The 10216-nt window shown below is 46.6% G+C and overlaps 1 long non-coding RNA gene across 2 annotated transcripts; it reads left to right on the top strand.

Moving 5' to 3' along the window:
- The first annotated feature begins 1233 nt into the window (after nt 1–1233).
- Nucleotides 1234–9466, top strand: LOC309858569. Of its 2 annotated transcripts, none has more exons than XR_014308252.1 (3): nt 1234–1731; nt 6617–6745; nt 6952–9466. It is a non-coding gene; the product is annotated as an uncharacterized lncRNA (long non-coding RNA). The 2 variants fall into 2 exon arrangements; XR_014308253.1 differs by having other exon boundaries at nt 6964–7025.
- The last annotated feature ends 750 nt before the right edge of the window (nt 9467–10216 follow it).

The following is a 10216-nucleotide window of genomic DNA, read 5'->3' on the forward strand; positions in this document are numbered from 1 at the left end:
GTAGGGAACAGGGCAGAGGGAAAGGGAGAGAAAGAATCTCAGGCAGACTCCCCACTGAGCACAGAGCTCACTCTCACAACCCATGAGATCATGACCTGAGCCGAAGTCAGAGTCAGATGCTTCAGTGACTGAGCCACCCAGTTGCCCCTGAAGTGTCCCTGTTGATATATTATTATTGACTGATACATTTATTAAAAAATCAACCCCAAGTGAAAATCATTAGTAAACCCCAGATTTGATTGGCTGCTGGTGAAATGGTGTTTCAGTGCCTCCTTCTGCACTGGTAGGCCCTGGGCCGCAGGGCCAGTTGTGACATCGGCCTGTTCAGCATAAGCTCTGCCCACTGTGCATATTAGTATCACATCCTTAAAATGCATGAAGAGATTGATTCCTGACTTCTGGATTCCCAGCTGCAACCACTCCTGCTGTGACATGAATTCCGCACTAAACAAAGGCTGGCATTTGGGGACTGTTGGAGCTAATGATAGGGTTTGATTTATTTTGTAGTAGGAACTTGGGTCTTGGCTGAGCTAAGGGTATTCCCAGACTTATCTCCTTGGGACTAAAACAAAGTATCTTTCATAGATCGATTGTGTTTCAAAACTTGGTAAGGTGGGGCGCAGTTAACCTAGCTCTTTTTTTGGAACCATTTGACGTGAACATTTGTTAGGCCTCACAGGTAACAGCTCACACAACAATCCCCCTACTCAGTGAGCCACTTGCTTCAAATTGCTACATGAAAAGAAAGCTGGCAGGGCAAGATTTAGGGAAAAGGAAGGAAGTCACAGATTGTCAACAAGGATTAGTCTCAAAACTGTGGAACTTTCCTTTTTGACATTTGGAAACATCTAGCACTTCTCTTCTTAAACGTTAATGTCTTCTGTCTCTAAACCAATTCCTGTCATTGAGGAAGGAAAGGGATCTTGATTTTATAAACAAGTAGCCCCTCTGGGGGTTCAGTTTTGCCATTATCTACATCCTGTGAGAGTGGTATTAAAAGAACTGAGAGAATAACCCAGGGTTGGACTCCTGGAGGTCGACCTTCACCCTGTAATCTTCCTGGCGAGGTGAATGGCCTGTGTCATTAAATGTTATGCAAGGCTTGCCTTTGGAAGAAATGCTATTGGACCTTTTCTCCTGGGGGTCTGGATTCTAGGCCAACTGGGAATGAGGTTTGGGTTTTCTGTAGATGGGCCCTGCAGATCCGTTTCCCTGGCCTCATGGTTTTCCCTTGGGTTTTTTAAAGGAGAACGTCTGCACGTCTGTTTTAGTTCCCTTTCTGCTACCAATGCTCACTCCTCTAATTCCTTGGGCAGTTATAGCAAAAACCTTCAGTGTGAACTACTCACCAACAAGGCAGCTGGAAAATCCCCAGATTTGGCAGTTGTGCCCCGAAATCCCAACCCCCTTCTGCTTCCATGACCTGCATATAAATTCAGATCCCTTTGAGAAGTCTGCAGGTTTGGAAAAGCACTACCTGCTCCTAGAATCTTGGATTTGAATCTCATTCTGGACAGCGAATGACAAGGAAGGAGTAGCTCTATTCTACCCAGTTAAACACTAGATAGAATTTTTTATAGCAGTGGAGTCAGTTCCTTGGATTGGATTCAAGGTTTTCGCTCTGGGGAGGGATTGAGTCTGCAGTAGGAAAGCAGAGACTTTCAAGTGAAGCCTGGTCTGTGTGTGCCCCAGGAACTAATGAAGATTGACTGACTCGTTCGCAAGTTCTCAGTAAGTATTAAATACCAGCTGTGTGCCTAGTTACCTTGCCTAATTACTAATAGTGGAAAAGAGGAAAAAATAGCTGCTGCTGCTGAGTTCATAGTAAAAGGAGAAAAGCCATTCAGAAGAATTGGACTACAGTAGAGGGTTAAAAAGAACATACTGCTTAAAGTAGTAGAAAGGTAGTCCCTGCAGGAGGACTGGGTGCTGTCAGCCATAATTTTTGGCAGGCCTAGCGGCACAGGCCAGGGGCCTTCCATTCAGCGGTCTCTCTCCATGGTCTTCTCTGAATCTTTGCTGCAGCTTGAATTCCTCTCTTTCCTCTCACCTTGGTTCTGCTGCCACTAGGCTACGCTGCACTGATGAAGACAGGGCAGACTACCCCCAGTCCTGCTCTCTGGTGTAGTTCTAAGAGAACGTTCCCTACAGACCACATAGGTCTGCGGGAATGAGCGAGCTTGGGGCTGGCCCCACTACCTCAGCCTTCCTTAGTGAGTCTCCGCTATCTTCCTGTGGGCATGTAATCTGTTGTGCTGGTTCTGAGGCTAGACTCTGGACCGCCAGCCTCACCTGGGAATTTGTTAGAAATGCAAGTTCTGGCTTATGCTGACTGAGGGTGCTTCTGGGCTGTCTGTTGTAATCCGCCCTCTGGAGGGTGTGATGCAAACTGAAGTTTAATAACTGACCTATGGGAACTGCCCTGGGGTTTACACTTCCATCCTTAGCCACACCTCATCCCAGCAGGCTGTGCATTCATCCCACCATCCCCTGCTGGTGAACTGGGATAAAGGTTATGGATGTTCCTCCAATCCAACCCTGGGGAAGGACTGCAGAACAAGAATGGCTGCAAACTGGAGAAATTCCCTCATGGTTCCCCCTGGCCCTGCCCTCTATGACCCCTGGCTTCTGTTCTCCATCAGACCTCACTCCCAGTCCGCATCCTCTGGCTCATCTGCAGTGTTGGGTGGTTGGGGGGGCTCCAAACCTATCCAACCACTATACTTATGTCAAGACCCTCCCTGCTGTTAAACAGTCTCCTGTGTACTCCCTGCGACCTCTTCCACAGCTGCTGTTTTGACTTACTTAACAAATTTTAGTGAGTTTATGTTTGGCTTTGCAATGCTCTTAACCAATGGTCGCCAATATAGGCTGCCCATTTAGGGATTTAAAATCCTGGGCCCTTCGGGTCCCTGCTGGCTCAGTTGGTGGAGCATGCAACTCTTGATCTCCAAGTTGTGAGTTCAAGTCCTATGTTCGGTATAGAGATTACTTAAAATCTTTCAAAAAACGAGACAAAATAAAACACCTGGGTGTAAAAAAAAAAAAAAAATCAGATGCTTGAACACTACCTCAGAGTTTTTCATTGGTCTGGGGATCAGAATTTTTCAAAGCTTTCCTGGTAATTCTGTGGTATAGTCAACAATATAAGTCATTCTCAGCGCTCCTGAGTGGCTCAGTCTGTTAAGCATCTACCTTACGCTCAGGTCTTGATCCCAGAGTGCTACGATCAAGTCCCACATTGGGCTTCCTGCTCTCTTCCTCTGTCCAGCTCCTACCCCTGCACGTGCTTGCTCGCTCACTCTCTCTCTACCTCAAATAAATACATAAAATCTTTTTTTAAAAAAAAACATATTTTAAATCCACCATTGCAAAGCACTCTACAAAAGCAGTGGCTTACAGACTTTAACACATGGAGAATCTTGTTAAGATCAGATTCTGGCTACTGACCCTGGGGTGGGTCCCACAATTCTGCATGTTTAACCAGCCCACCGCTGTTTGAGAGCAGTAAGGCCTCAAACCCATCCTTGGCTTCCAACACTCCTGACTAACCTTGTTACTTAGAGAGAACACCTCACGTGGTCCTCTAACTTTGTTCTTTTCCAGATCTTCACTTTTTTTCTTTACTGCCAGTCATGTCCTCTCACCAAAGCTGACTTTCCCTTGTGCTTTGCAGTCCAACCTCTCCTGCCTACATCCGCATGCCATCAGTCTCTTCCCTCCCTATAAATGTTCCAGTTTCCTCTATTTAAATATCAGCTATTTATTTCTCTTTGCCTTCATCCAGACTTCTCTTTATTTTTTCAGTAACCTCTGCACCCGAAGTTGGGCTCAAACTAAGGACCCCAAGATCAAGAGTTGCATGCTGGTCTGACTGAGCCAGCCAGGCGCCCCATACCTTCATCCAAACTCTTTACCAATAGAACCTGACATTTTTGTCTCTATGGCAATGTGGCTTCCTCCCCACCTTTCAAGAACTACTGACTTAGTCATGGAACCCCCGCCAGATTCCCTTTGCTGCCCTTACATCCTCTGCATGGCTTCAGCCCCTCTGGAATTGGTTCTCACAGGTGCCATGACCCACGTTCACCCATGTCTCCACAGCCTGCCCTCCCGTTCCCTTTTTTCCCTTCGTGTAGGTGTCTTCTTCCTGACTTGCCTTCGTTCTCCTCCTCTTCCTGCGCCTTCCTCTGGATGATTACTATCATCACCTGCAACTACAGTTGTCCCTCTCTGCAGTCAACTTCCAACTTCGAGTCAGATTTTTTGCCATACTCTGGCTGTCCTTTCCAAGTTCCTGTTGCACAGGGACACCATGTGTCCCTGCTGCCATTGTTCCGGGATTTTTATTTGCCACTGTTATAAATTTTTTTTTTACCCAAATGACTGGCAGTTTCATTTCCTATACTCTGCTTATTTTTAACATCCTTTCTTAACCATTTTATTATAATAAACATTAAAACTAACATTTTTCCCTATCCCTCCAATGTCATCCATTTATGTTTAAGTATAATATCCTGGCTTCATGGTTCATCTCTCTTTTCCTTTTAATTGTGACAAAGTACACATAGACTATTTTAACCATTTTTTAGTGTACACGTCAGTTGCATTAAGTACATCACTCGTTATACAACCATTACTACTGTCCATCTCCAGAACTTTTTTTATCCCATAGAGAAGGTTTTTTCCCATTAAACTAACTCCCCATCTCCCTTCTCTCCAACTCCTAGGAACCACTTTTCTTTCTGTGTCTAGGAATTTTAACTATTTTAGGTACCTGAGATAAGTGGAAAGACACAGTATTTGTCCTTCTTTGTCTGGCTTATTTCACTTAGCATATTTTCAGGGTTCATCCATGCTGCAGCATGTAGCAGAATTTTATTCCTTTTTGAGGCTAAAGAGCATTCTATTGTGTGTCTATAGACCACATTTTGTTTATCCATTCATCCATCAGAGGACATTTGGGTTGTTTACCTTTTGGCTATTGCAAACAATGTTGCAACGGACATGAGTGTGCAGATATGTGTTTGAAACACTGCTTTCAATTCTGGGTGTAATTCTATTTTTAACTCTGAGAAACTGCCTGACCAATTTCTGCAGTTGCTGTTCCATTTTACATTCTCATCAACAGCACTCAAGAGTTCGAATTTCTCCATATCCTTGCCCCCATGTTTTCTCTGTTTGGATAGTCCCATCCTAGGAGGTGTGAAGGTGGTAGCACTCTTTTTTGTACACACTGCCATCCCCTGCTTTGTGGCTGCCACTTTAAACTCAACAGCCAGCCAAACTTTTCTTCTACACTCTCTTCTTACCTACCCACTCCAGATGTTCCTAGTGGGGGCAATATATATCTTTTCCTGCTGATCCATGTTTCAAACACTCTTTGTCCTGGCATGTTTAATCCACTGCCAGACCCTTTCAATTCTTCACAAGAATCACTCACATCTCTTCCTTCCTGCAGGCAGATTCTTGTTTTATTTCTTGCCTGTATTATTGTAATCTGGCCTGTCCAAACCCCTTGGCGCTGCCATAAGCCTGAACCGTCCCCAGTGGGCCCCTCCTCCACGTCCTAGATAGCTTTCCATTGTCCACCAGGAAAAAGGATGGAAAAAAGTTAGCGTTAAGTGAACACATTTTTTTTTTTTAAGATGTTATGTATTTATTTGACAGAGATCACAAGTAGGCAGAGAGAGCGGGAGAAGCAGGCTCCCTGCTGAGCAGAGAGCCCAATGCAGAGCTCGATCCCAGGACCCTAGGATCATGACCTGAGCCAAAGGCAGAGGTTTAACCCACTGAGCCACCCAGGCGCCCCTAGTGAACACCCTTTATGTGTCAGATGTTAAGTGCTAAATGTACTAACTGCTCCACATCTGAGTCTCATTTCACAGATGAGGATGCTGGCACAGAGAAGTAATTTATTAAATGTCACACAGCGAGTAAGTAGTAGACTGGAATTCAAACCAGTCCAAAGGTAGTCTTATTTCAAAGCCAGTTCTTAACCACGATGCTCTACTGCTTCATAGCAGTCCTATGAAGTGGCTGTCTCAATTCCCCTTTGATGAAGAAAGGCACTAAGTTAAATAATTTGCCTAAAGTGAGGTCGTTATTAACTTGGAAGCTGGAATTTGAACCTGGGTCTATGACATCAAAGTCTGTCCCATGCGATTCTTTATCTCTCCCAAATCCTTGTCCAGACAACAAGGTCCTCTACCTTTGGGACCCAACATGTTACCAGCTTTATTTTCCCTGCAACTGTCTCATCCTCCCTTGCCCCAGATTAGACAATTTGCCATTAAAGAGCAGCTGGGTTTCAGTTTTAACCAGTGCCTACTTCCGGAAGCCCTTCCAGCTCTCTAAGCTGGAAGCACTCCTCAGCTGCAGCCCTGAGCTCCCAGCTCAGCTGTGACAGACGTGAGGGCGGGGAGTGTGCCCCATCCACACTGCAGTGCCCAGTAGACCACCGAAAACACAGAAGCACTGGAGCAGGCCATCACCTACCTGCAACTGCAAAAGTGGGGGAGTCAGATGCAGAGGTTAGCTTCTGGCCCCAAAAGTCTGGCAGAAGTGTTTGCATTGCATCGATTTTCCATTGTTTGTGCTCCTCCCGGACGTCCAGGTCTCTGAGTGGGTGGAATGTCCCCTCACCCCCACTCCCAGACTGCCTGACTACACCCTTTCCAGCCTGAAGTTTTGTCCCAGTCATTCTACAACCAAGTAAACAGCCACCTGCTCGCCACCTGGGAAGGTAGGACTGGGCTTGGCTAGGCTGCATAGTGGCCTCTTTGGGGTTCCATTCAAACCCAGTCTGCAGGTGTGGGAGCAGGGAGGGGGCTGGGGACTGGAGTAGAGGAGGATGGCTTGGTGACCACCTGCCTTCCCCTCCTGCCCGGGTGAAAGGGCTGTGTGGGCATGAGGAGGGCAAGGCACTAACAAAAGAGAATTGTAAACCAGCCCTTCCTGCAGCTCACCAGTCATCGGGCCTGTTTCTTGGCATCCAGAAAAAGGAGAAGTTTCCTCACTGAAAGGTAAGTGTTTGTCTTATCTGTATCAAGCTTAGAGTTGGTAGGGAAAGATCCACTTCAAGCAAATAGTTGGGAAACAGGTCAGAGCAGCCAGTGGGAAAGGGTCTTGTTTCATTTGCTGCACAGAGTAGGAAGCAGGTGGGCAAAAGGAAGTGGCCACCCTCTGACAATAGGTCAACCCAGGCAACCTCTAATTTCAGAGGCAAGTCATTTCCTTGGCACCGCTAGTTTAAGGGGCTCAGCCCTGAAGAACTCTGACTTGCCCTGGTGAGAGGAGATAGAGAGAGAATGGTCCACTTGCTTGAGTGTCTCCTCACAGCGTGACAAAATAAGGGCAGCTGAAAAGCAGAACTGACTGTCTTGTGACGAGACTGACTGCAGAGTTAAAGGCAGTAGTCCCGGTCATGGTTCATTGATTCCAGCCTCTCTGTTGAATGCCTCTGCTTAAGAAAAACCCTAAGCCTGCCTTGCCTCTCCCAGTAACTTACTACTCTGATGAGAGGTGGAGTTCAGCAGACAAACCACTATACTGCAGTGCAGTACATGCCATAACTGGGTATTAAATGGGATCATAGCAGAGGACTCCTAGCCAAGATTTGAGGGACTTAGGAGGGGCTTGTGTGAGAAGCTGAAGCCCCAAAACAATTTGTAATTCACCAGGTTAGAGATGGGGAAAGAGTGTCCTAGTCACCAGGACAATATGTGCAAAGCTCAGACGCAAGAGACCGTGACGTGTTCTGAGAAGCGAGAGTTCCCAATGGCTGGCAGGGAGAGCAGATTGGGGTTGGGGTGGGGGGTTGGAAGACACAGTCAAAGTTGAAAGTAGGGACCAGGTCAAGGAAAGGGGTAGGGAAACTATCCTAAGAGCGGTGGGAAGTTAGCAGTGCCCTTTAGGCAGGGAAGTGCTTAAAAGGCAGACTGGCAATTGGGACCAGACTTGAACTTTTGCTTGCTCACTCGGCCATGTTTTGTTGTTGTCATTGTTTTTAACATTTTATTTATTTGACAGAGGAAGAGAGAGAGCACAACCAGGGGGAGTGTCAGGCAGAGGGAGAGGGAGAAGCAGGCTCCCCACTGAGCAGGGAGCCCCATGTGGAGCTCTATCCCAGGACCTTGGAACCATGACCCGAGCTGAAGGCAGACGCCCAACGGACTGAGCCCCCCAGGCATCACTTACTTGGCTTGGATTTGAGGGAAGCAAGGCTGAAGGCCAGGGGCAAAATGGAGAGGTGCTCCAGGCAGTGGGTGACACCCGTGTGATCAAGCAGTAGCTGGTGGGCCCACAAGAGACTTATGACAGTTTTTTTCTACCCATGATGAAGGGCCTGTTTACCCCATCCATTATGAACAAATAATTTTGTAAAATGCAATAAAAATGAATTGCTAGAAAAATAGAATTTTTTAAAATGATAAAATATAAGCTCACATATTTCTTAGTAAATTCTAAAATATGGAGTTCCTTAAGATACCATAAAATTTCTAAGCCTTTACTCTCAATTTCTGTACTTGTCTCAGACCAGCACTGAATCAACACCTTGAGTAGCATCGAATTTAGGAGGAAAAACTGCCACAACATGGTGACTGAGGGAAGGGATGAATCAAAGATGGTACTTGTTCTTGGCCTGAATAACTGAATGGCTGACAGTGCAGCCTTCAGAGCTAGGGAACCAGGAGGAGGCACAGCAGACTTAGATGGGTAGACATGAGTCAAAAGAGGTGTTACCATTCTGCATGAGACGGGGATGGCCCAGGAGCTGATTATGATGATGGTGAGGGGCGAGGGGCAGAGAGCCTGAGCTGCAAGTCCATTAGTCATGAGCAAGTAAACAATGACCAAAGCCTAGGAGGAGATGGACTTTGAGGAAAGCTTTGTGGAATGGAAGGAGTTGAGAACATTAGCAGGACTCTTTGGGCATCAGTGAGGAAGGACACTGGTCATGGGAGGCTGGGGAGCCACTGGAGGGAACCAAGGAGTCCACAGAAGTCAAGGTAATAGAATGTTTTAATGTGGGAAGAATGGAAAGCGGTGTAATCAGGAGCTCAGAGAACCCTGGCCTGCTCTGTTCCCTGCAGATCACCACCTAGAATCATCCCTCTGAATAGTTGTGTCTCTGGACAGCCTCATTCAAAACATGATCCTGGGAAACAATTTAATAATTACTTTCGGGGTGCTTGGTTGGCTCAGTCGGTAGAGCATGCAAATTCTTGATCTCAGGGTCTTGAGTTCAAGTTCAGGGTGTAGAGCTTACTTAAAAAAAAAAAAGAAGAAGAAGAATTACCTTACAGTTTTCTGTGCTTTCCAAATTTTCTAATTCTTTTCTAGTACTTTAAATTCTTTAAGAAATAGAATAATGGAGGCACCTGGGTGGCTCAGTGGGTTAAAGCCTCTGCCTTCAGCTCGGGTCATGATCCCAGGGTCCTGGGATCGAGTCCCACATCTGCCTCTCTGCCTACTTGTGATCTCTGTCTGTCAGATAAATAAATAAAATCTTTTTAAAAAAATAGAATAATGGTTCATTATTAACAACAACAAAAAAAGTACTGATCACCGCGTAAGCATCTGTTAATTAGCTATCTCCTAGGGAAACGCACCAGGATGGGTCCCAATCATGCTGTTAGGCTCAGGATCCCTAAATGAGACAGGGTAAGATCTGCCACGTGGACTCCCTCCCAGCCCCAACGGGACCTGTTGCCTAGGACCATCCTTAGCTAGCTTCTTATTTGCAAAACAGAGCCTGCCGTGGGATGGGGAAGGGACAAACCATCTCATTGTGTGTATACACACACACACACACACACACACACACACAGAGCAGAGATGCTCCCAGAATTGGGCATCTAAGGTCAAAGACTAGTCTGGTGCCACTCACTAGCAGAATGGTGTCTGCCTGCCAAGTGAGGGGCGCCTTCTCACCAACTTCCCCACAGAGCAGGAGGACACAGTTCCCAGAGTCTTGGCTTCTCTCCAAATGCCTCTCCCTCCCTCTGGGCCGCTTCCTCTCCTGGCCTGTTTTTCAGTTCCTCAGTGCCTCAGGTCTCAGATTTCCCCCAGCTCCATGGTTCTTCAGCCCTAGACAGTTGCCCCATCTTGGGCCCTTTTTTCTTTAAAAAATTTTCACTCAGGGGGCGCCTGGGTGGCTCAGTGGATTAAGCCGCTGCCTTCGGCTCAGGTCATGATCTCAGGGTCCTGGGAT

Source organism: Mustela nivalis, assembly GCF_964662115.1.
Source record: "Mustela nivalis genome assembly, contig: HAP1_SCAFFOLD_2809, whole genome shotgun sequence".
NCBI classification, from domain to species: Eukaryota; Metazoa; Chordata; class Mammalia; order Carnivora; family Mustelidae; genus Mustela; species Mustela nivalis.